The sequence below is a fragment of the Lithobates pipiens genome, unplaced genomic scaffold, assembly GCF_037356315.1.
Source record: "Lithobates pipiens isolate NorthernLeopardFrog02 unplaced genomic scaffold, aLitPip1_a1.2 Scaffold_30, whole genome shotgun sequence".
Taxonomy (NCBI): Eukaryota; Metazoa; Chordata; class Amphibia; order Anura; family Ranidae; genus Lithobates; species Lithobates pipiens.
Genome location: NW_027507791.1, coordinates 171,189,627 through 171,213,886, shown reverse-complemented (window position 1 = coordinate 171,213,886; position 24,260 = coordinate 171,189,627). Strand labels below are relative to the sequence as shown.

At 48.0% G+C, this 24,260-nt stretch overlaps 6 pseudogenes; 3 read left to right on the top strand and 3 right to left on the bottom strand.

Annotated features, from left to right (window-relative positions):
- Positions 1-410: 410 nt before the first annotated feature.
- On the top strand, positions 411-529 carry LOC143948886 (5S ribosomal RNA; annotated as a pseudogene).
- Positions 530-4,084: 3,555 nt separating this feature from the next.
- On the top strand, positions 4,085-4,203 carry LOC143948391 (5S ribosomal RNA; annotated as a pseudogene).
- Positions 4,204-4,526: 323 nt separating this feature from the next.
- On the top strand, positions 4,527-4,645 carry LOC143948425 (5S ribosomal RNA; annotated as a pseudogene).
- Positions 4,646-16,957: 12,312 nt separating this feature from the next.
- On the bottom strand, positions 16,958-17,076 carry LOC143947112 (5S ribosomal RNA; annotated as a pseudogene).
- Positions 17,077-17,177: 101 nt separating this feature from the next.
- On the bottom strand, positions 17,178-17,296 carry LOC143948413 (5S ribosomal RNA; annotated as a pseudogene).
- A 322-nt stretch (positions 17,297-17,618) lies between these two features.
- Positions 17,619-17,737, bottom strand: LOC143947946 (5S ribosomal RNA; annotated as a pseudogene).
- Positions 17,738-24,260: the final 6,523 nt, after the last annotated feature.

The following is a 24,260-nucleotide window of genomic DNA, read 5'->3' as shown; positions in this document are numbered from 1 at the left end:
AGTATGTCCCAAAGTGTTCGCCTGAGGTCACATCACCCTGAAAGCGCCCGATCTCAGAGGCTAAGCAGGGTCTGGGTCAGATGGGAGACCACCAGGGTCTATGTTGTTGACGTTGACCTTTTTTTTTTCACTTGTTTCCCAAGATAACCATCTTGGTATTTGTCAAGAGGGTTGAGAGTGTCTAAATAGAACACCTATGGCCACATCACCCTGAAAGCGCACAATCTCATCTGATCTCGGAGGCCTAGCAGTGTACGGCCTGGTTAATACCTGTATGGGAGACCATCTGTGAATACCAGGTGCCGTAGGCTTCTTTTTATGTTGTTGGCGTTTACCTGTTTATTTTCGCTTGTTTCCCAAGGTGACCATCTTGGCGCTTAACAAAAGGGTTGAGAGTGCCCAAAGAGATCACCTACGGCCCCATCACCCTGAAAGCGCCCAATCTCATCTGATCTCAGAGGCTAAACAGTGTCGGGCCTGGTTAGTACCTGGATGGGAGACCGCCTGGAAATACCAGGTGCCATAGGCTTCTTTTTTTGTTGTTGGCTTTGAACTGTTTTTTTCGCTTGTTTCTCAAGGCGACCATCTTGGCGTTTGTCAAGAGGGTTGGGCGTGTCTTGAAGAGAACACTTACGGCCACATCACCCTGAAAGCACCCGATCTCGTCTGATTTCAGAGGCTTAGCAGCATCAAGCCTGGTTAGTACCTGGATGGGAGACTGCCTGGGAAGACCAGGTGACATAGAAGGATCTGGTCTGGTTAGTGTCTTGATTGGGAGATCGCCTGGGAATACCGGATACCGTAGGATTCTTTTTATGTTGTTGGCTTTGACCTGTTTTTTTTCCCTTGTTTCCCAAGGTGACCATCTTGGCATTTGTCAAGAGGGTTGAGAGTGCACAAAGAAATTGCCTACGGGCACAACACCCTGAAAGCGCCCAATCTCGTTTGGTCTCAGAGGTTAAGCAGGGTTGGGCCTGGTTTGTACCTGGATGGGAGACCGCCTGGGTTTTCCAGATGCCGCAGGCTTCTTTTTATGTTGTTGGCGTTGACTTGTTTTTTTTGTTTGTTTCCCAAGGTGACCATCTTGGCGTTTGTCAAGAGGGTTGAGCATGCATTTGATCTCAGAGGCTAAGCAGGGTTGGGACATGGTTAGTACCTGGATGGGAGACCGCCTGGGATTTCTCGATGCCATAGGCTTTAGTTTTTAAGCTGTTGGCATTGACTTATTTTTTTTATTTTTATTATTCTTTTATTAAGTAGAACAACATAAATATAACAGTCAACCATACAGCATGACCCAGGGTCACAATTACATGCTAACAAAAAATAGGCAGCCAAATAACTCTGGGTTCTCAGAGGGGAGTCCTACAGTTTCATGCAGAATATAGAGAAACCCCACCTCCGACATGTAGTACAGTATAACTAGTGCAGCTCCGTTCGGACAAATGTAATCATGGAGAACAACTGGGACCACAGCGAGCCAGCTTATCATGACCTACGTGAACCAGAGTAAAATATGAGCCGGTCATGTCCAGAACCCTGGGGTTCTTCTGGGTCCTGAAGGCTAGTAAGGAGACAAGGCATAGTTAAAAGGGAGGACGGGGGAAGAAGAGAGTGCAAAGACGGAGAGAGAGGAGGTGGGGGGATGGCGGCGGGGAAAAAAAGAAAAATAAAGACAAAAAGGGAGGGGGGGAATGCCACCCAGGGCAGACATGGCCTACGTAGGTAAACGTTAGATGTTCAGTCGTTTTCTGGGACGGAGGCACTGCTCACCTCCCGAATGTAGTCTCGAGTACCAGTAAAATACCTCCAGGGCCTCCATGTAACACTAAATGCCTCTTCAGTGTTGTGAAGGGTGGCGGTCAATTCTTCCATCCGGAGAATATGATTGACTTTGGAATACCACAGCACCTTGGATGGGGGCTGAGGCTGCCTCCACAGTGTGGGAATGCAGGCCCGGGCGGCATTCAGGAGTTGCATCGTGAGGGTTTTTTTGTATTTTCGAACAGGCTGTTCGGTCAAGTGTAGAAGGCACGCTACTGGGAACCCAAAAGTTCCTCAAGGTCGGGCATGCCCAGAAAAGGTGTCCCATGGTCCCCATATCTGAATTTCACCTCCAACAAACATCCGGGATCGATCTATCCATTTTTTTCAGAAGGTATGGGACTCTATACCAGCGTGAGACTATCTTGTATGTTGATATTGGTTTGCGATGGAAGCTTTATGTACTAAGGTCAGGATCTTCCCTATCTGTTGTGGGGTAAATGTGATGCCAAAGTCCCTCTCCCATTTGTGGATAAATGGTGGGGGTCGACTCCTCCTCCTGACTACTCAATAGGTTGTACAGGAGGGAGAGGGTGTGTCGCACAGGTTCCCTTTTGTGACAGATGGATTTATAGGGTGTCAGGTCTCTAGGAGTGTAGGGGGCCCTTTGTATGGCCAGAAGAAAGTGACGAAGTTGATAAGCACTAAACAAGTCAAGCGGAGGGTCAGAAAGCTCGGCGACGGTTTGCGTGGTCGGGAGCCCTCCCGTGGGCCACACCTCTCCCAGACGCTGTTTCCCCACCACTGTCAACTGTCGCAGTTTCTTGTTGGTAAATCCCGGTGGGAAGTCTGGATTACCTATAACCGGAGTCATTGGTGATGGCAGGGGAGCAATGTGTGTGCAGCGGAACAACCTCCGCACAACAGCCAACGTAGCTCCCACTACGGGGTGACCTCTGAGGTCTTTTGGTAGGGAGGACAGGAGCCACGGGGAGGTCAATAGGGGAATGGAACCATCCTCAATCTCCATCTCCACCCACTGCTTGTGTGGGCCATTACAATGCCAATCAACGACTCTCGCTAGCAGAGTCACTCTGTAGTATTGTCTGAGATCTGGGAGACCCAGACCCCCCTTGTCCTTTGGTCTGGCAAGCAATTGCAAACGGGCTCTGGGCGGTTTGCGCTCCCAAATAAAGTCCCGGAGCAGCACCTGCAGTTGTCTGAAAAAAATTGGGGGTAACCGGATCGGTAATGTCTGGAACATGTATAAGATCCGAGGGAGGGCCATCATTTTGAATGCATTACAGCGCCCGAACCAGGTCAGTGTTAAAGCATGCCAGTTTCCCAAATCAGATTTCAGTCTATCCAGGAGAGGGACAAAATGAAGCAGGTACAATTGCGCTAAATCCGCTGCGATGTCAACGCCTAGTTAACGTATAGATTTTTCAGCCCAGTAGAATGGAAAAGCGGACTGGAGCCTCTTGGCCTCACCATCCGGGACCGATATATTCAATACAGCCGACTTGGCGCAATTGTTTTTATAGTTTGATAGGCTGCCGTGTCGCTGTAGAGACGCAAGTATTTTGGGAAGCAAAATGTGTGGATTGGAGACGAAAAAATTAGATCGTCAGCGTACGCCGCAATTTTGTGGTGTGCCGAGGGTTTGGATATGCCAGTAATATTCGGGTCATTCCGAACGTGACACATAAGTGGTTCCAGTGTCAGAATTAAAATTAGGGGAGACAGAGGGCACCCCTGCCTCGTCCCATTAGTGATGGGGAAAGAGTCCGAGCACCACTCGGTCACCCGTAAAGCTGCCGACGGCGTGGAGTAAAGCGACATTACTCAGCTCATCATGTTGGGGCCAAGACCTATATGTTCCAGGGTGGCCTGCATAAAGTGCCAGGCCACCCTGTCAAAGGCCTTCTCCGCGTCCGTTGACAACATAAGCAAGGGCCTTCCCTGTACATGCGCCGCATGGATTAAATTGAGGACTCGGGCCGTATTGTCTCTAGCTTCCGACTTATTTATATTTTTTTGCTTGTTTCCCAAGGTGACCATCTTGGCGTTTGTCAAGAGGGTTGAAAGTGCCTGAAGAGATTGCCTACGGGCACATCACCCTGAAATCACCCGATCTCGTTTGATGTTGGAGGCTAATAGAGTCGGGCCTTGTTAGTACCTGGATGGGAGACCGCCTGGGAATACCAGGTGTCGTAGACTTCTTTTTATGTTGTTGGCGTTGACCTGTTTTTTTTCCGCTTATTTCCCAAAGTGACCATCTTGGTGTTTGTCAAGAGGGTTGAGAGTGCCTGAAGAGATTGCCTATGGCCACATCACTCTGAAAGTACCCAATCTCGTCTGATCTTGGAGGCTAAGAAGAGTCGGGCCTGGTTAGTACCTGGATGGGAGACCACCTGGGATTACCAGTTATTGTAGGCTTCTTTTTATGTTGTTGGCGTTGATTCGTTTTTTTTTTTTTGCTTGTTTCCCAAGGTGACCATCTTGGCATTTGTCAAGAGGGATGAGAGTGCCCAAAGAGATCGCTTACAGCAGCATCATCCTGAAAGAGCCCTATCTCTTCTCTTCTCTGAGGCTAAGAAGGGTTGGGCCTAGTTAGTACCTGGATGGGAGATGGCGTTGGAATACCAGGTGCCGTATTCTTCTTTTTATGTTGTTGACATTGACCTGTTTTTTTTTTCACTTGTTTCCCAAGGTGACCATCTTGGCATTTGTCAAGAGGGTTGAGAGTGCCCGAAGAGATCACCTACGGCCCCATCACCCTGAAAGCGCCGAATCTCGTCTGATCTCGGATGCTAAACAGTGTCGGGCCTGGTTAGTACCTGGATGGGAGACCGCCTGGGAATACCAGGTGCCATAGGCTTCTGTTTTTTATTTTTTTTATTTAGTAGTATGCGACATACAATGCAAAGGCAACTTCACAGAATGTGTGATACAAATAGTTACAAACAAATGATCATATTGCATGGATATCAGAGCCAATGGTAAGAAGTCTGAGGAGAATAGCACGTGTACAGCTTTGCGGTCATATCAAGATGAGATTAAAGCTCCATCTCGTTGGGATCCTCTACCACTTAAAATATTATTGATACTAGCCCTGCTACCCTCGAAGAGTTTAGATATCCATAGATAGGGGAAGAGTATTGTGTAGTAGTCAAATGGGGTCGGAACATACCATTTTCTTTTCCCTTTTTTGAGTTAAGAAGGGAAATAGTAGAACTGAAAGGAGGGAGAAGGGGAAAGAGAAGATTGGGGAAGGAAATGGCAGAAAAGGAAAAGAAGGGGTAAGGGGGTGTCGTGGGTAGAGTGGATAGGGTGGGGTGGGTGGGGTCCCCTCCCAGGGAGCAAGAGACGCCCTCGGCTCACCAGCTCATCAGCTGTCCAACGTTTGGAACAGCGATCTCCAACGATCACCATGAGCTTACTATGTCTCGCGGAGGTATTCTTCCGAAAAGCGAAACTGGGTCCAGTAGAACCATCTGTTCCCATGCTCCTCCGTTTTATCCCTCATTGTGGCAGTCAGGTCTTCCATTCGTTCAATATCATTTACCCTTGCGAACCACTGGGTCACCATTGGAGCAGATTGCTCTTTCCACTGACTTGGGATGCAGGCCCAAGCTGCATTGAGGAGATGTTTAAGTAAGGACTTATGATAACGCTTTCTCGACATAGGAGTTAGATTGAGAAGAACTGCTGCGGGATCATTGGCTAAGGAAATGTCTGTGAACTTGTGGATGAGTCTCAGGACAGGCTGCCAGAATGTTTGTAATTTAGGGCATTCCCAGAAAATGTGGAGAATGGTGCCACATTTGGTCCACAGCGACAGCAGCGGTCAGATTGACCGGGGAATATTTTGGCCAACACCACCGGTGTACGATACCAGCGTGTGATCAGCTTATATGAGATCTCCTGATATTTACTGCAGAGTGACGACTTATGAGCGAAAAAGAGTATTCTGTCCTTCTGTGGTTTGGAGAATGTAGTTTGTAAGTCCCTTTTCCATTTAGCTAGGAAGGGTGGATCCGTGGAGGATTGTGCGTCTGTCAGGATTTGGTAGGACCTAGAGAGGGAACCACGAATTGGGCCATCATCCAGGCAAAGTTCCTCGAAGGGGTGGAATTGTCTAGAGAAGAACGAATGGTTAGGTAGTGATCCGAGGAAATGGATTAGCTGTCTAGCTCTCCAGCTATCCAATGCAACAGGTACTTGCTCTAGCAGTATGGTCCCCATGGGAATCAAGCCCGTGGGTCCAAGAAATAGGGCTGCTCTCAGAAGCCCTTTCGGGGCTTGCCTGGTAAAGGCCTGGTCAGACAGGCCCGGAGGGAATCTAGGATGTCCAATAATTGGGGTCATAGGAGAAGGGAAGTTAGTCAGGTGGGAAAGGTGAAAAAAACTATCCATCTCGGCGAGCGAGGGGCCAATTAACGGGTGAGTAGTCACACAGGGCTCCAATGGCCTCCCCGCCCAAGGCAGACGAGCCAGTGGAACCCGCGCCATCTCCTGCTCTAGCTTGACCCATAGCTTCAGTTCCCCATGCCGGTGTCTTATCACATATGGTCCCCCATCGGATAGTGTCCGCTGTGTACTGCGCATGCGCAGTACACAACAACACAGATTCCGAAAATTGCCGAGCATGAACGGCGCCTGCGCACTGAGTCCAGGTTCTATCCCCACTATCCAAGTGGACATAGAGTAAGAATATAAAAGAGCCGAGCGCAGCGAGGCCGAGCCCGAAGCGTGGCGAGCGAAGCTCGCCTGCGAGGGACCCTCTAATATTCACAACCCTATGTCCGCTTGGATGGTGGGGCTACCACCTCCACTCACCGCGCAGGCGCCGTTCAGCTTCGGAGATTTTCCGAAGCTTCGTCTGCTTCGCAGTACGGCGCGGACACTATATCATGGCCGGACAGTATATGGCAGAACACCGGCACCAGTCAACCACCGGTGTCATGTGCGTCGCTGTGTAATATAGAGCAGGGTCCGGGAAGCCAATACCTCCCCGCAATTTCGGTCGCAATAGCATTGCCCTACCAATACGCATATGTTTTCCGCGCCAGAGGAACTTGATAAAGATTGAGCGAACCGCATGAAAGAAAGTCTGGGGTATTTTGATAGGTAAGGCTTGTAGTAGATACAGAAGTCGTGGCATCGCGTTCATCTTCAACACATTACAGCGTCCGAACCATGACAGAGCTAGTGGGTCCCATCTTTTAAGGTCCGCTGTAAGCCCATAGGCTTCTTTTTATGTTGTTGGCTTTGACCTGTTTTTTTTTGCTTGTTTCTCAAGGTGAGCATCTTGGCGTTTGTCAAGAGGGTTGGGCGTGTCTTGAAGAGAACGCTTACGGCCACATCAACCTGAAAGCACCCGATCTCGTCTGATTTCAGAGGCTAAGCAGCGTCAGGCCTGGTTAGTACCTGGATGGGAGACTCCCTGGGAAGACCAGGTGCCATAGAAGGATCTGGTCTGGTTAGTGTCTTGATTGGGAGATCGCCTGGGAATACTGGATGCCGTAGGCTTCTTTTTATGTTGTTGGCTTTGACCTGTTTTTTTTAGCTTGTTTCCCAAGGTGACCATCTTGGCCTTTGTCAAGAGGCTTCAGAGTGCCCAAAGAGAGTGCCTACGGCCAAATCACTATACTATATATCTATATCTATAATAATAAATAATATTTTTAGTTATTATATATAAGATACTATATAGGTGATTTGGCCGTAGGCACTCTCTTTGGGCACTCTGAAGCCTCTTGACAAAGGCCAAGATGGTCACCTTGGGAAACAAGCTAAAAAAAACAGGTCAAAGCCAACAACATAAAAAGAAGCCTACGGCATCCAGTATTCCCAGGCGATCTCCCAATCAAGACACTAACCAGGGGGGGGCGTGGCCTAGGCATGAAGGAGTGAGGACGCTCTTTTCCGGAGCTCCTGGTCCGTGACCCCTCCGCACCCCTTTACCACAGTCTGGTCGCATATTTCGGCATCGCCGACATCCCCGCGCATTGGCGGAACACAGCCAGCCGAGCGGGGTCCGCCGCTGCTGCCATGGACAGGTACTTGGTCCCTCTGCAGCCTCCGGCCTCCACGCCGGATCCAGCCAAGATGGCACCCGCGGCCTCCGGCGCTCCAGGACACGCGGCACAGAGGGAAGGTGAGCAGACTGCTATGTAGGGACACGACATGCCCCCGTTCTCCTCGCCTAGTGACTTGTCCCCGTGTCTCCCCCGCTCACTGTCTATGGCCTCGCTTGACAGCCCGGACCATAGCGGCCTGCCACCCTGGTTCCCTCACAACTCCCAACTGTCCCAGAGACCCTCCCGCAGTGGAAGCCTCATCCCAGGACCGAATGGCCAGGCTGCTCTCGCCTCAGACACACAGGGGGACCCACCGCTGCCACCAGCACCGGCATTATTGGGGGACAAGGCCATCCTAGCTTTACTCCAAAACCTTCCCACTAAAGCAGACTTTAGCTGTATGGCAGCCAGGATTGAAACGACCTTGCGACATGAAATCGCAGGGGTCAAACGTGACGTGTCGGCTACGAACGAGCGGGTGACCACCCTGGCATCGGATGTGACCTCCCTGACCACTGATGTTTCTGGCCTGCAAGCCGCACATGATACCCTTGCTGACAGAGTGGCACAGTTGCAACTCCTAGTGGATGACCTTGAGAATCGCAACCGCAGACGCAACATCAGGATCAGAGACTTGCCCGAAGCCACTGGCCAGGCAGACCTCAAAGCCACAGTTACAGCTATATTTAACGCCTGTCTGGACCGCGCTGCTGACACAGTAATAGCTATTGATAGAGTCCACAGGACCCTGGGCCCCAGGAGCCCCACAGAGAACCGGCCACGTGACGTTTTATGCTGTCTCCACAATTACTCAGTTAGGGAGGATGTCCTGCAAGCGTCGTGGCGCAAAGGCAGCATTGATTTTGACGGGGCCCAAGTCATCCTTCTGCCAGATGCATCCCGCAAGACCTTCCAGATGAGACGCTGTCTGCGACCCCTTCTGGAACACCTAACTGAACGGAGGATTCCATACAAGTGGGGCCATCCGTTTCACCTTATAGTGCGCAAAAATGGGAGGCCCCTTGCGCTACGACACCCTTCGGAGGTCCCGTCCTTTCTGGAGGCTTTGGGCCTGCCCTCGGTTCAGGTCCCCGACTGGTTGGCTCCTGTTGTCCCCCAGGGAGCAGTGGCCCCGACGAACAACCCCTCAACCAGGCCACAGAGAGTGAGACTCCACCGTCGATCCCAACGTCAGAGATCGCAGGCCCCTCAAGATCGTGAACCCTGAGAGAGTACAGTAATTTTCCGTTATTCCTGTGTTATACCCTTTTTTTTTTGTTTTCTTTTTCTCTACCAACATAGATGGCTGGAGTATCCAGCTTTGTGTTGTTTACCATGCCACGGGCCATTGTTCCCAGCGCCCCCGCTAGGGGAGAGGAAGGACATTGGAAGAACAGAGTTGGACACTGCGCTTCCTGGACGAAGCCCTGAGTTATTGGCGGTACTGTTCACCATTCTCGTTACTGTTTATCTACAGGTGCCCTAGTCTCTGCGCTGTTTGTGTTTTTGGACTGCCTGGTGGTGCCCCCCGGGTGCCCCTGGGCGGCGTTCCCGCTCCCTCCCCCTCTCCCCCCCCCCTTTTTTCCATTTTTTTTGGGGGGGGGGGGCGGGTGCCTGGGTGGTATAAAGTTATCTATACTCTGTGTTGAAAAGTTTAATATGTTGGTTTAATTATGCACTGTTCTACTATTGTTAACTGCCCGATACCTGCTGCAGTGATGTTCTATAATGCGTTTGATGTCGTAGTTAAGATGCCAAAGAAGCTCCGTGCACGCCCGATTGCGACTGCATGGACCATGGGATGCTGGAGGGGTACTGCACCGACGAGTTCCTCCCTCTGCAGTGCCTTACCTCTTCCCCCACTAGGCCCCTCTGCCCTAACCAGCAGGTTCTCTCCGATAGGAGCTTTAGCAATTCCCCGATCTATCCCCACCCCTCCTACCCTCCTCCTCCCTACTAACTCCGGACCTTCTCCGCTTCATTACTGCTTTTCCTTTTTCTCCTCCTCTTCCTCTATGCTTGAACTCTATATCTACTACTGACTCTGGTGGGGACCGCCGGCCGGGTACCACTGCCGACATGGCCCTGAAGCTGGTTTCCTGGAATGTGAAAGGGCTGAATGTACCTGAAAAAAGGTCCAGCTGCCTAACAGAATTGTGGCGGATGAAGCCCCAAATAGTTTTCCTCCAGGAGACCCATTTCAGGACAGACCAAATACCACGGCTTTATAGTAAGCACTTCCCCCTGGCCCACCACAGCACGTCCCCTACTTCCAAATCGAGAGGAGTGTGTGTTCTTCTTGCTAAAAATGCCTGTTAGCTGTCCAAGCCGATAGTGAAGGGAGATTACTCTTCATTAAGGGAACTCTCCACTCGCAAACTTTTACTCTTGCCAACCTATACATGCCGAATGTGGACCAGCTGCCGGCCTTAGAAGCATGCTTGGATGCCCTGGCTGCATTCTCGGAGGGTACTTTGATCGTTGGGGGGGACTTTAACCTCACCTTGGACCCCCGCAGAGACTCATCATCGGGCACCTCTGCGATTTCTGCGAGAACGCATTCACACATAAGAGACCTGCTACACTCCCACCGACTGATCGATGTGTGGCGTACGCTTCACCCACAGGATAGGGACTATACGTTCTTTTCCACCGCTCATGGTTCTTACTCACGTATAGGTATGTTTTTAGTCGCCCACAATGCTATCCCGGCGGTCACAGACGCTCAGATAGGCCACATAGCCCTGTCTGACCATGCCCCGATTTCTTTGATGCTGAAGCTACAACAGGAGTCGTGTGGTCAGTCCTGGTGGAGACTGAACGAGTCTCTCCTGAAGGACCCTGAGACCCACGCAGACCTGCTTAGGGAATTAGAAAGTTACTTTGATCATAACCGTGATTCTGTTTCCAACCCCCTCATGTTATGGGCGGCTCATAAATGCTACATTAGGGGCATTCTTATTTAACATGGTCATAGACTCAAAGTGGCCAAAATTGAGGCTCTCGCCAAACTTATTGCCAAGTTGCATGCGTGTGAACAACGACACAAATCCCAGCCGACTGCTGCGCTGGAGGTGGAGGTGAGAGATCTTAGAGAACAAATCAGAGATTTCTCTCTCTTTCAGGCTAGAACCAGACTCATGTGGGTCCACAGGACGTATTATGAATATGGAGACAAGTGTAGTAGGTCCCTAGCGAACTCCCTGCGTGCCCAACGCAAAGCGTCCTTCATTCCAACCATGACCTCCCCTTCGGGTGCCAAACTTCATGATTCACGGGAGATAGCGGAGTGTTTCCGATCTTTCTATGAAGCCCTTTATAACTTGCACCCCCGGGACTCAGGAGATGCCCTCCAGGCCGGCACAGCGGCCATTGACGAGTACCTAGCTTCGGCAAACCTCCCGTCGCTGACACAGGAAGAGATAGAGCTTCTCTCGCAACCTATCTCCCCGGAGGAATTGTCGGCAGCGTTAAGAGACTCACCCAAGGGCAAGGCACCAGGCCCAGATGGGTTTACGGTCCCTTATTATAAGGCCTTCCTCTCCCTGTTGTCCACGCCGTTTGTGTCAGCTTTTAACGCCCTATTGGAGGGCCAGACCTTTCCACCGGAGCTGTTGCAGGCAAGCATCTCGGTCATACCCAAGCCGGAGAAGGATCCGCTTCTCTGTGCGAACTACAGGCCCATCTCCTTAATACGCGACCTTAAGCTCTTCACTAAGATACTAGCGAAGCGGTTGGCGCCCATTCTCCAACGCCTGATACCTCTGGATCAGGTGGGGTTTATTCGTAACAGGGAAGCCCGAGACAACACTACCAGGACAATCAATGTTATAGAACGCCCCAGACGCCTTAAACTACCGATTATGTTGCTCTCTGTGGACGCAGAAAAAGCGTTTGACAGGGTGAGCTGGCCTTTTTTGCTAGCCACCCTGCGAAGCCTGGGGGTACCCCCCCCCCCATGCTTTCATGGGTTACAGCTCTTTACTCGTCACCGACGGCGATGGTTAGGGTCCATGGGTTTGCCTCGTCGCGTTTCACTATTGGCAATGGAACGAGGCAGGGATGCCCGTTGTCCCCCCTTTTGTTTGTCCTATCGCTTGAACCCTTGCTGCACCACATCAGGCAGAACATAGACATCAAGGGACTGGACACCCTCTCACACCACCATAAGGTCGCAGCCTTTGCAGATGACCTCTTGTTCTATGTCTCAGAGCCTCACATTACATTGCCGAATCTCTTAGCGGAAATAAGACGATATGGCACCCTGTCAAATTTTAAAATTAACTTACAGAAATCGGAAGCACTCAACGTCTCCCTGTCTACCAACGCCCAGACGAGTCTAAGCACTAATTTTCCCTTTCGTTGGGCAACTGGGGCTATACAATATCTGGGTACCAAGGTTCACCCGGACCCACATCTGATTTTCCAATTGAATTTCCAGCCGCTTCTAAAAAATTTTGCCGTAGATCTAGAGAGGTGGTCAAAGTTGGCGACCTCTTGGTTTGGGAGATGCAATGTGCTCAAAATGAATGTAATGCCCAGACTCTTGTACCTATTACAAGCCTTACCGATAAAAATCCCCCAATCATTTTTTAAAGCCATGCGCTCCATCTTTATTCGATACGTATGGCAGGGCAGGCCTCCAAGACTCAGCCGAACATTACTGCTCAGACCAAAAGACAAGGGAGGGATTGGCCTCCCAGATCCGGCATGGTACTATACGGCGGTGCACATGAACAGAGTAGTTGACTGGTGCAGACACCTGAAGGATAAGCTGTGGGTTCGTCTGGAGCATGAATCCGTACCATTTCCACTTGAGGGTTTGCCCTGGAGTGGACCGGGCTGGTCGGGAGCGACGCGGGCACACCCACACATTGAGCCAACGCTACAAGAGCTAGACAGATATTTTACCCTGACGGGCGTGCCCAGTTTCCCTTCGCCCATGACTCCTATTATTGGACACCCACGCTTTGAACCCGGCATGACGGAAAAGTCTTTCCGCCTCGACCCTGACTGGGACCTTGTGCGGGCCTCTTCTTTTCTTGGCCCTAGGACGTGGACAGCGGTCTCCACTATGTACAAGGCGTTAGCAACCACGGCCCTGGGACAGTGGAAGCTTTCCCAACTCTCCCACTTCTTGAAATCTTTGCCAAACAGTGGCGAATTCCGCAGACCCCTAACATCGTTTGAGGAGGTATTCTCAGGAGAGGGACCGACCCGAAGGTCTCTTTCCCTGTCATATCGCATCCTACTGGACCAACTCTCCCAGGGTAACCTGGTGTTCGTGGAAAAATGGGAGCGAGACCTGCATGTCCGGCTCTCGCCAGACCAGAAGAACCGCGCGCTTCTTTTTGCGCACAAGTCATCCCTATGTAGTAAATACCAGGAAATAGCTTATAAAATTTTGACCCGATGGTACAGGACCCCCACTGTCCTGGCGGCTATGTTTCCCGGTCACAGCCCTTTGTGCTGGAGATGCGGTGAACAAGCCGGCACGTTACTACATATCTTCTGGGAATGCCCTCAACTGGCCCATTTCTGGAGACAGGTTCTCAATATCATTAATGACCTCACGGCTATTGATCTCCAGAACAACCCAGCTGCGATCTTCCTCAATCTGACCCCACTCTCGAGCAAGAAGTACCATAAATCTCTCTTAAAACATCTTCTGAGTGGGGCCAGGGCATGTATACCTAGCATGTGGAAACAGCAGGCCGCTCCACTGGTGTCTCACTGGTTTGCAAGAGTTTGCGACATCTACAGTATGGAACAGCTCACATCAGCGTTAGGCGACAGGGAGGAAGAGCACACTGCTTGTTGGTTGTCTTGGAGCCTGTTCAGGTTTTCCGACGCATACAGATCCTATCTGTAGGCTCTGGCACGTGTATAGAGGGAAGGGTCCGGCCGTGGGAACCCATCGGAGTCCTCTTTCTTTCTCTCCCTTCTCGTATACCACCCTGGTTCACTCTCTCCCCCGTCTGCCTCGTAGCACTGTTAGCCCCCTATAACTTTCATTCTTTCTACCCCATCCCCTTCTCCTGCCCATTTGCTCCCCCCTCTTTCCCTACCCCCTAACTCCCAAGTATAATTAAAATACATGGTGATTGCAAGGATCTTTTCGTTTTGTTCCCTCGATTTCCCAGCCAGGGGTTGGCGGCCCTCGGGGTGGTCCCGGCTGAGCTCTTTGACCAATAGAATGAAGGTGACCGATGTTAGAGGCCCCTCAGTCTGGGCCTGGAGGGGGATCGCCCCGCGGACTGCCCTGGTTTATAAGTAGACACTAGGGTGCCAGATCATTAGAGTGGGATAATGTGGTGGCCTAGCCACGGCTGGGGCTGCTGCTGACATAAGTTGTTAGGTTTCCCCCGGTCCCCCACGAAGTATTAACTATGTATTTTTGTTAACCTGGAAAACTGAGGGATCTATGTCTTTTACAGTTTGTCTCTGTATTACCTGCAATCCGTAAATAAAGAATAAAAAAAAAAAAAAGACACTAACCAGACCAGATCCTTCTATGGCACCTGGTCTTCCCAGGGAGTCTCCCATCCAGGTACTAACCAGGCCTGACGCTGCTTAGCCTCTGAAATCAGATGACATCGGGTGCTTTCAGGTTGATGTGGCCGTAAGCGTTCTCTTCAAGACACGCCCAACCCTCTTGACAAACGCCAAGATGGTCGCCTTGAGAAACAAGCAAAAAAAACAGGTCAAAGCCAACAACATAAAAAGAAGCCTATGGGCTTACAGCGGACCTTAAAAGATGGGACCCACTAGCTCTGTCATGGTTCGGACGCTGTAATGTGTTGAAGATGAACGCGATGCCACGACTTCTGTATCTACTACAAGCCTTACCTATCAAAATACCCCAGACTTTCTTTCATGCGGTTCGCTCAATCTTTATCAAGTTCCTCTGGCGCGGAAAACATATGCGTATTGGTAGGGCAATGCTATTGCGACCGAAATTGCGGGGAGGTATTGGCTTCCCGGACCCTGCTCTATATTACACAGCGACGCACATGAAACAGGTGGTTGACTGGTGCCGGTGTTCTGCCATATACTGTCCGGCCATGATATAGTGTCCGCGCCATACTGCGCATGAGCAGTACGGAGCAGACGAAGCTTCGGAAAATCTCCGAAGCTGAACGGCGCCTGCGCGGTGAGTGGAGGTGGTAGCCCCACCATCCAAGCGGACATAGGGTTGTGAATATTAGAGGGTCCCTCGCAGGCGAGCTTCGCTCGCCACGCTTCGGGCTCGGCCTCGCTGCGCTCGGCTCTTTTATATTCTTACTCTATGTCCACTTGGATAGTGGGGATAGAACCTGGACTCAGTGCGCAGGCGCCGTTCATGCTCGGCAATTTTCGGAATCTGTGTTGCTGTGTACTGCGCATGCGCAGTACACAGCGGACACTATCCGATGGGGGACCATATGTGATAAGACACCGGCATGGGGAACTGAAGCTATGGGTCAAGCTAGAGCAGGAGAATGCGCGGGTTCCACTGGCTGGTCTGCCTTGGGCGGGGAGGCCATTGGAGCACTGTGTGACTACTCACCCGTTAATTGGCCCCTCGCTCGCCGAGATGGATAGTTTTTTTCATCTTTCCCACCTGACTAACTTCCCTTCTCCTATGACCCCAATTATTGGACATCCTAGATTCCCTCCGGGCCTGTCTGACCAGGCCTTTACCAGGCAAGCCCCGAAAGGGCTTCTGAGAGCAGCCCTATTTCTTGGACCCACGGGCTTGATTCCCATGGGGACCATACTGCTAGAGCAAGTACCTGTTGCATTGGATAGCTGGAGAGTTAGACAGCTAATCCATTTCCTCGGATCACTACCTAACCATTCGTTCTTCTCTAGACAATTCCACCCCTTCGAGGAACTTTGCCTGGATGATGGCCCAATTCGTGGTTCCCTCTCTAGGTCCTACCAAATCCTGACAGACGCACAATCCTCCACGGATCCACCCTTCCTAGCTAAATGGAAAAGGGACTTACAAACTACATTCTCCAAACCACAGAAGGACAGAATACTCTTTTTCGCCCATAAGTCGTCACTCTGCAGTAAATATCAGGAGATCTCATATAAGCTGATCACACGCTGGTATCGTACACCGGTGGTGTTGGCCAAAATATTCCCCGGTCAATCTGACCGCTGCTGTCGCTGCGGGCAACAGGCTGGCACCATTCTCCACATTTTCTGGGAATGCCCTAAATTACAAACATTCTGGCAGCCTGTCCTGAGACTCATCCACAAGTTCACAGACATTTCCTTAGCCAATGATCCCACAGCAGTTCTTCTCAATCTAACTCCTATGTCGAGAAAGCGTTATCATAAGTCCTTACTTAAACATCTCCTCAATGCAGCTAGGGCCTGTATCCCAAGTCAGTGGAAAGAGCAATCTGCTCCAATGGTGACCCAGTGGTTCGCAAGGGTAAATGATATTGAACGAATGGAAGACCTGACTGCCACAATGAGGGATAAAACGGAGGAGCATGGGAACAGATGGTTCTACTGGACCCAGTTTCGCTTTTCGGAAGAATACCTCCGCGAGACATAGTAAGCTCATGGTGATCGTTGGAGATCGCTGTTCCAAACGTTGGACAGCTGATGAGCTGGTGAGCCGAGGGCGTCTCTTGCTCCCTGGGAGGGGACCCCATCCTATCCACTCTACCCACGACACCCCCTTACCCCTTCTTTTCCTTTTCTGCCATTTCTTTCCCCAATCTTCTCTTTCCCCTTCTCCCTCCTTTCAGTTCTACTATTTCCCTTCTTAACTCAAAAAAGGGAAAAGAAAATGGTATGTTCCGACCCCATTTGACTACTACACAATACTCTTCCCCTATCTATGGATATCTAAACTCTTCGAGGATAGCAGGGCTAGTATCAATAATATTTTACGTGGTAGAGGATCCCAACGAGATGGAGCTTTAATCTCATCTTGATATGACCGCAAAGCTGTACACATGCTATTCTCCTCGGACTTCTTACCATTGGCTCTGATATCCATGCAATATGATCGTTTGTTTGTAACTATTTGTATCACACATTCTGTGAAGTTGCCTTTGCATTGTAATGTTGCATACTACTAAATAAAAAAAATAAAAAAAAGAAGCCTATGGCACCTGGTATTCCCAGGCGGTCTCCCATCCAGGTACTAACCAGGCCCGACACTGTTTAGCATCCGAGATCAGACGAGATTGGGTGCTTTCAGGGTGATGGGGCCGTAGATAATCTCTTCGGGCACTCTCAACCCTCTTGACATACGCCAAGATGGTCACCTTGGGAAACAAGTGAAAAAAAAAACAGGTCAAGGCCAACAACATAAAAAGAAGCCTACAGCACCTAGTATTCCCAGGTGGTCTCCAATCCAGGTACTAGCAAGGCCCAACCCTGTTTAGCTTCTGAGATCAGAGGAGATCGGGTGCTTTCAGGGTTATGTGCCCATAGGCAATCTCTTTGGGCATTCTCAACCCTCTTGACAAATGCCAAGATAGTCACCTTGAGATACAAGCGATAAAAAACAGGTCAATGTCAACAACATAAAAAGAAGAATACGGCACCTGGTATTCCAACGCCATCTCCCATCCAGGTACTAACTAGGCCCAACCCTTCTTAGCCTCAGAAAAGAGAATAGATAGGGCTCTTTCAGGGTGATGCTACTGTAAGCGTTCTCTTTGGGCACTCTCAACCCTCTTGATAAATGCCAAGATGGTCACCTTGGGAAACAAGCAAAAAAAAAGAAAACGAATCAACGCCAACAACATAAAAAGAAGCCTACAATAACTGGTAATCCCAGGTGGTCTCCCATCCAGGTACTAACCAGGCCCGACTCTTCTTAGCCTCCAAGATCAGACGAGATTGGGTGCTTTCAGAGTGATGTGGCCATAGGCAATCTCTTCAGGCACTCTCAACCCTCTTGACAAACACCAAGATGGTCACTTTGGGAAATAAGCGGAAAAAAAACAGGTCAATGCCAACAACATAAAAAAAAGTCTACGACACCTGGTATTCCCAGGCGGTCTCCCATCCAGGTACTAACAAGGCCCGACTCGATTAGCCTCCAACATCAAACGAGATCGGGTGCTTTCAGGGTGATGTGCCCGTAGGCAATCTCTTCAGGCACTTTCAACCCTCTTGACAAACGCCAAGATGGTCACCTTGGGAAACAAGCAAAAAAATAAAAATAAGTCGGAAGCTAGAGACAATACGGCCCGAGTCCTCAATTTAATCCATGCGGCGCATGTACAGGGAAGGCCCTTGCTTATGTTGTCAACGGATGCGGAGAAGGCCTTTGACAAGGTGGCCTGGCACTTTATGCAGGCCACCCTGGAACATATAGGTCTTGGCCCCAACATGATGAGCTGGGTAATGTCGCTTTACTCCACGCCATCGGCAGCGGTACGGGTGACCGAGTGGTGCTCGGACTCTTTCCCCATCACTAATGGGACGAGGCAAGGGTGCTCTCTGTCTCCCCTAATTTTAATTCTGACACTGGAACCACTTATGTGTCACGTTCGGAATGACCCGAATATTACTGGCATATCCAAACCCTCGGCACACCACAAAATTGCGGCGTACGCTGACGATCTAATTTTTTCCGTCTCCAATCCACACATTTTGCTTCCCAAAATACTTGCGTCTCTACAGCGACACGGCAGCCTATCAAACTATAAAAACAATTGCGCCAAGTCGGCTGTATTGAATATATTGGTCCCGGATGGTGAGGCCAAGAGGCTCCGCTCCTCTTTTCCATTCTACTGGGCTGAAAAATCTATACGTTAACTGGGCGTTGACATCGCAGCCGATTTATCGCAATTGTACCTGCTTAATTTTGTCCCTCTCCTGGATAGACTGAAATCTAATTTGGGAAACTGGCATGCTTTAACACTGACCTGGTTTGGGCGCTGTAATGCATTCAAAATGATGGCCCTCCCTCGGATCTTATACATGTTCCAGACATTACCGATCCGGTTACCCCCAATTTTTTTCAGACAACTGCAGGTGCTGCTCCGGGACTTTATTTGGGAGCGCAAACCGCCCAGAGCCCGTTTGCAATTGCTTGCCAGACCAAAGGACAAGGGGGGTCTGGGTCTCCCAGATCTCAGACAATACTACAGAGTGACTCTGCTAGCGAGAGTCGTTGATTGGCATTGTAATGGCCCACACAAGCAGTGGGTGGAGATGGAGATTGAGGATGGTTCCATTCCCCTATTGACCTCCCCGTGGCTCCTGTCCTCCCTACCAAAAGACCTCAGAGGTCACCCCGTAGTGGGAGCTACGTTGGCTGTTGTGCGGAGGTTGTTCCGCTGCACACACATTGCTCCCCTGCCATCACCAATGACTCCGGTTATAGGTAATCCAGACTTCCCACCGGGATTTACCAACAAGAAACTGCGACAGTTGACAGTGGTGGGGAAACAGCGTCTGGGAGAGGTGTGGCCCACGGGAGGGCTCCCGACCACGTAAACTGTCGCCGAGCTTTCTGACCCTCCGCTTGACTTGTTTAGTGCTTATACACTTCGTCACTTTCTTCTGGCCATACAAAGGGCCCCCTACACTCCTAGAGACCTGACACCCTATAAATCCATCTGTCACAAAAGGGAACCTGTGCGACACACCCTCTCCCTCCTGTACAACCTATTGAGTAGTCAGGAGGAGGAGTCGACCCCCACCATTTATCCACAAATGGGAGAGGGACTTAGGCATCACATTTACCCTACAACAGATAGGGAAGATCCTGACCTTAGTACATAAAGCTTCCATCGCAAACCAATATCAAGATACAAGATAGTCTCACGCTGGTATAGAGTCCCATACCTTCTGAATAAAATGGATAGATCGATCCCAGATGTTTGTTGGAGGTGAAATTCAGAAATGGGGACCATGGGACACCTTTTCTGGGCATGCCCGACCTTGAGGAACTTTTGGGTTCCCAGTAGCGTGCCTTCTACACTTGACCGAACAGCCTGTTCGAAAATACAAAAAAACCCTCACGATGCAACTCCTGAATGCCGCCCGGGCCTGCATTCCCGCACTGTGGAGGCAGCCTCAGCCCCCATCCAAGGTGCTGTGGTATTCCAAAGTCAATCATATTCTCCGGATGGAAGAATTGACCGCCACCCTTCACAACACTGAAGAGGCATTTAGTGTTACATGAAGGCCCTGGAGGTATTTTACTGGTACTCGAGACTACATTCGGGAGGTGAGCAGTGCCTCCGTCCCAGAAAACGACTGAACATCTAACGTTTACCTACGTAGGCCATGTCTGCCCTGGGTGGCATTCCCCCCTCCTTTTTGTCTTTATTTTTCTTTTTTTCCCCGTCGCCATCCCCCCACCTCCTCTCTCTCCGTCTTTGCACTCTCTTCTTCCCCCGTCCTCCCTTTTGACTATGCCTTGTCTCCTTACTAGCCTTCGGGACCCAGAAGAACCCCAGAGGCCGGCTAGTTTATACAGAGAGGCTAATGTGTACAAAAGACAGGCTAGTGTATACAAATAGGCTAGATTATAGAGAAGAACGTCCTGGGTATGCAGAGATGGAGGCTGGGTTACACAGAGAGGCTAGTGTATGCAAGCTTGCTAGTGTATACAGACGGACTAGTGTATACAGTAGACCAGCTAGTTTATACAGGGAGGCTAATGTCTACAGAAGACCGGCTAGTGTATACACATAGGCTAGATTATAGAGAAGAACGTCCTGGGTATGCAGAGATGGAGGCTAAGGTATACAGAGAGAGAAGTTGAGTTACAAAGAGAGGCTAGTGTATGCAGACTTGCTAGTGTATACCGGTGGACTAGTGTATACAGAGAGGCTTGGGTATACAGAGAGCTAATGTATAAAGAGATGCTAGTGTATACAAAAGACAACCAAGAGTAGACAGTGAGGCTCGTGTATACAGAAGACCGGCTACAGAGAAGCTAATTTGTACAAAAGACAGGCTAGTGTATACAGATAGGCTAGATTATACAGAGGAAGGTCCTGGGTATGCAGAGATGTAGGCTAGGGAATCCAGAGAGAGACTGTGTTACACAGAGAGGCTAGAGTATGCAGAAGAACGCCTATTTTTTTTTACAGATAGGCTTGTGTATACAGAAGACAGTCTGGGGAATTCAGTGAGGCTAGTGTATGCAGAGAGGCTGGGACACCGAGACTATTGTAAAAAGAAGGCAGGCTAGTGTATATAGATTACGGGCACCTGTATACAGAAGACAGAGAGGCTAGTCTATATTGAGTGGCTGGTGTACACAGAGAGATTAATGTATACAGAAAAGCTAGCGTGTAAAGAAGACAGGACTTTATTTTTTGCTAATGCAACTACTTTTGAAACATATAAAGTGCTTTTTTCATATTTTGGTGCTGTTAAAAAGTGGTGTGTTGTCAGTGGTGATATCAATGTGACAGTTAATGTGGAGAACTACAACTATTCAAAATAGAGCAAAAGAGTGCTAAGTTTATTTTGTTAAGTCATTGACTGATAGACGTTAAGTAATTGGCCGTTATTGGTTTGGCAGTACATGGTTTATTTTGATGTAAGATAGTTTTATTCTCTACTCTAGACGTTTTAGACGACTTTATTATTAGCATTATTCGCATTATTCATATATATTATGCAGAGTGTAAGTATTGCAGTGAGACGATATTGCTTTTAAAAGATTTGTATTATTATACATAGCATTGTTAGCAGACCAATAGGACAATTTACATGGCTTAATATTGCAGAGCGTAATTTATCAGGAAAGAGATTCAAAGCGTTAGTTGCAGTAGCTTCATAAAACTGAGAAATCGTTGCATTACTCTAAATTTAAAATATGTTCCGGCAGCACTGAAAAGACGATATTAGATGAGTGATCTACGCATTTCGTTTACTATTTCACTATACCGGCTAAATGTTAATATGTTAATATGTGCTGCGTGTAAGGTAGAAATTAGATGGTTTAGTGTGAGCTGGTTTACCAGGATTTAGAGATAGTAATCTTTTTATACTAGTAATAAATATAGCAAAATAACTATAACGGGTTTAAGTGAAAATACACGAAATAACAGCAACAACGTGTGTAGGTTTTTATCAATCAAGTTCATTACGTGTCTTTAATCATGTAGTGAATATACCCCAATATTGGAGCACAAGGATGAGAAAGCATAATAACTAACAGAGGATGACATGGCAAAAAGACAAACTGCATTAGAAATGTGAATATGAATTAGAGTTGAAATGCCAATCGCCACGGCTACGTACAGCAAAGTGTGAGCTAAGCAGCTAAATATTCTGCAATAGCAGAGATTAAGTATTGCAGTCGAAATGAGATCGGAAGCGTTAGTTGCAGTAGCTCCAAAATGACTGAGAAATCATTTCATTACTCTAAATGTAAAAGTTATCCCAGTAGCACTGAGTGGACTGATATTAGATGAGTGGTCGTTCTAGTACAAATTCAGTTTCCTATAGCAGAGAGATACCAGCTAAATGTGAGACGAGCAATTAAACTGTTCACGGTAGCATTGCATTACTCTTAATATGTGCAGCGTGTAAAGAAGCAATAAGATGGTTTTGTATTATCCTAAAATTAGCAGTATACGTAATAAAGGTGAGTAGGTAACCTGGATTTAGACATAGCAAACTCTATAATCTAATTTAGCAAAATTAGAAAAGATAATATTGAGACAGTATATACAGGTCGAGTTTAAGTGGAAATACACAAAATATCTAGCTTACCTTTACATTGTTCAATAGAGTAAATTGACGTAGCTTGAAAATTCCAACCTATGTTACGCACGAAGACGGCTTACACTGACTGTTTTCCGTTTCCACTGGTCATCGGCATAATGTATCAGTAACCATGAACATTAATAGTGATAGACAGCTTACATTAGGATGTATGCATGATGTGAATGTAAAATGAATGTAAAATAGTTGCATTATGTGTTATTAATGTAATCAAACTGTATTGTTATGCTTTGCTACTGCAACCACTTCTCAATCAAGTAAACCGTCCCACTGATTTTCTCACATTTTGCCGCTGTTAAAAAATGTGTTGCAAGTGTTATGTGTTACAAATGGTTATCAGGGTGACAGTTAATGTGGAGAAGAAGTAATACACAAAATAGAGTCAGAAAGAGAATCCAATTGCATAGAGGTAGCGAGAGATGGTTGCATTAATCTTAATGTGCAGTGTGTAAAAGGTTTTAAAAAGATGGTTTTGTGTGACTTTTGCTTTAACGTAAAATTAGCTGTAGACATTATAACTTGTTACAATGATTTAGAGATAGTAATCTCTATAAAATAATAATAATAAGTATAATAATAATAATAATAAGTATAGAAAAACAAATTAGGAATATTTTGAGGCAGTATGTATAGGTCGAGATATAGTGAATACACAAAAGGGAGAAGGGATAGTAGCAAAGTCAAGGGTTAAATGCAAAGGTACTCTATTTAACAGTAAATTGACGTAGCTTGCAAATTCCAACGTGTAAATCGTTCCATTAATTTTGATGCTCAAGAAGACGGCTTACACTGACTGTTTTCCGTTTCCACTGGAAAGAGAATCCTATTGCATAGAGGTAGCGAGAGATGGTTGCATTACTCTTAATGTGTAAAGGTTTTAAAAAGATGGTTTTGTGTGAATTTTTCTTTAACGTAAAATTAGCTGTGGACATTATAACTATGGTTAGGTTTACAATGATTTAGAGTTAGTAATCTCTATAATATAATAATAATAAGTATAGCAAAACAAATTAGGAAAATATTGAGGCAGTATATATAGGTCGAGATAACGTGAATACACAAAAGGGATCAAGGGATAGTTGCAAAGTCAAGGGATAAATGCAAAGGTACATTATTTAAGAGTAAATTGACGTAGCTTGCAAATTCCAACGTGTAAATCGTTCCATTAATTTTGTTACGCACGAAAACGGCTTACACTGACTGTTTTCCGTTTCCACTGGAAAGAGAAACCTATTGTATAGAGGTAGCGAGAGATGGTTGCATATGGCAGGAAGACGGCTTACACTGCTTTTCTCACATTTTGCTGCGGTAAAAAGAAATGTGTTTTAACTGTGACAGATAAGGTGGAGAAAAAGAAGTAATACAGAAAATAGAGTCAAACAGTGGAAACGTTAAAAAATACAATTGGTATACGATTTTGGTATAACTGAGGTACAGGGCAATTACTGTAGTATGACTTGCCAATGTTTATCATGTCTTGTTTATATCACACAAAGATGTATACAGTCTGACTAATTATATATGTCTGTGCCAACTATTGTTAATAAAAAACGGAGTTAAAAAAAAAAAAACAGTGGAAACGTTTATTTGTCATGACAGCTGATACTGGTTGAGCAATAAAACTGTTTTATTAAGATGTAAGACTAGTTTTATTCTCTACATATTGTTGTATAATATAGGCGACCAATAGGA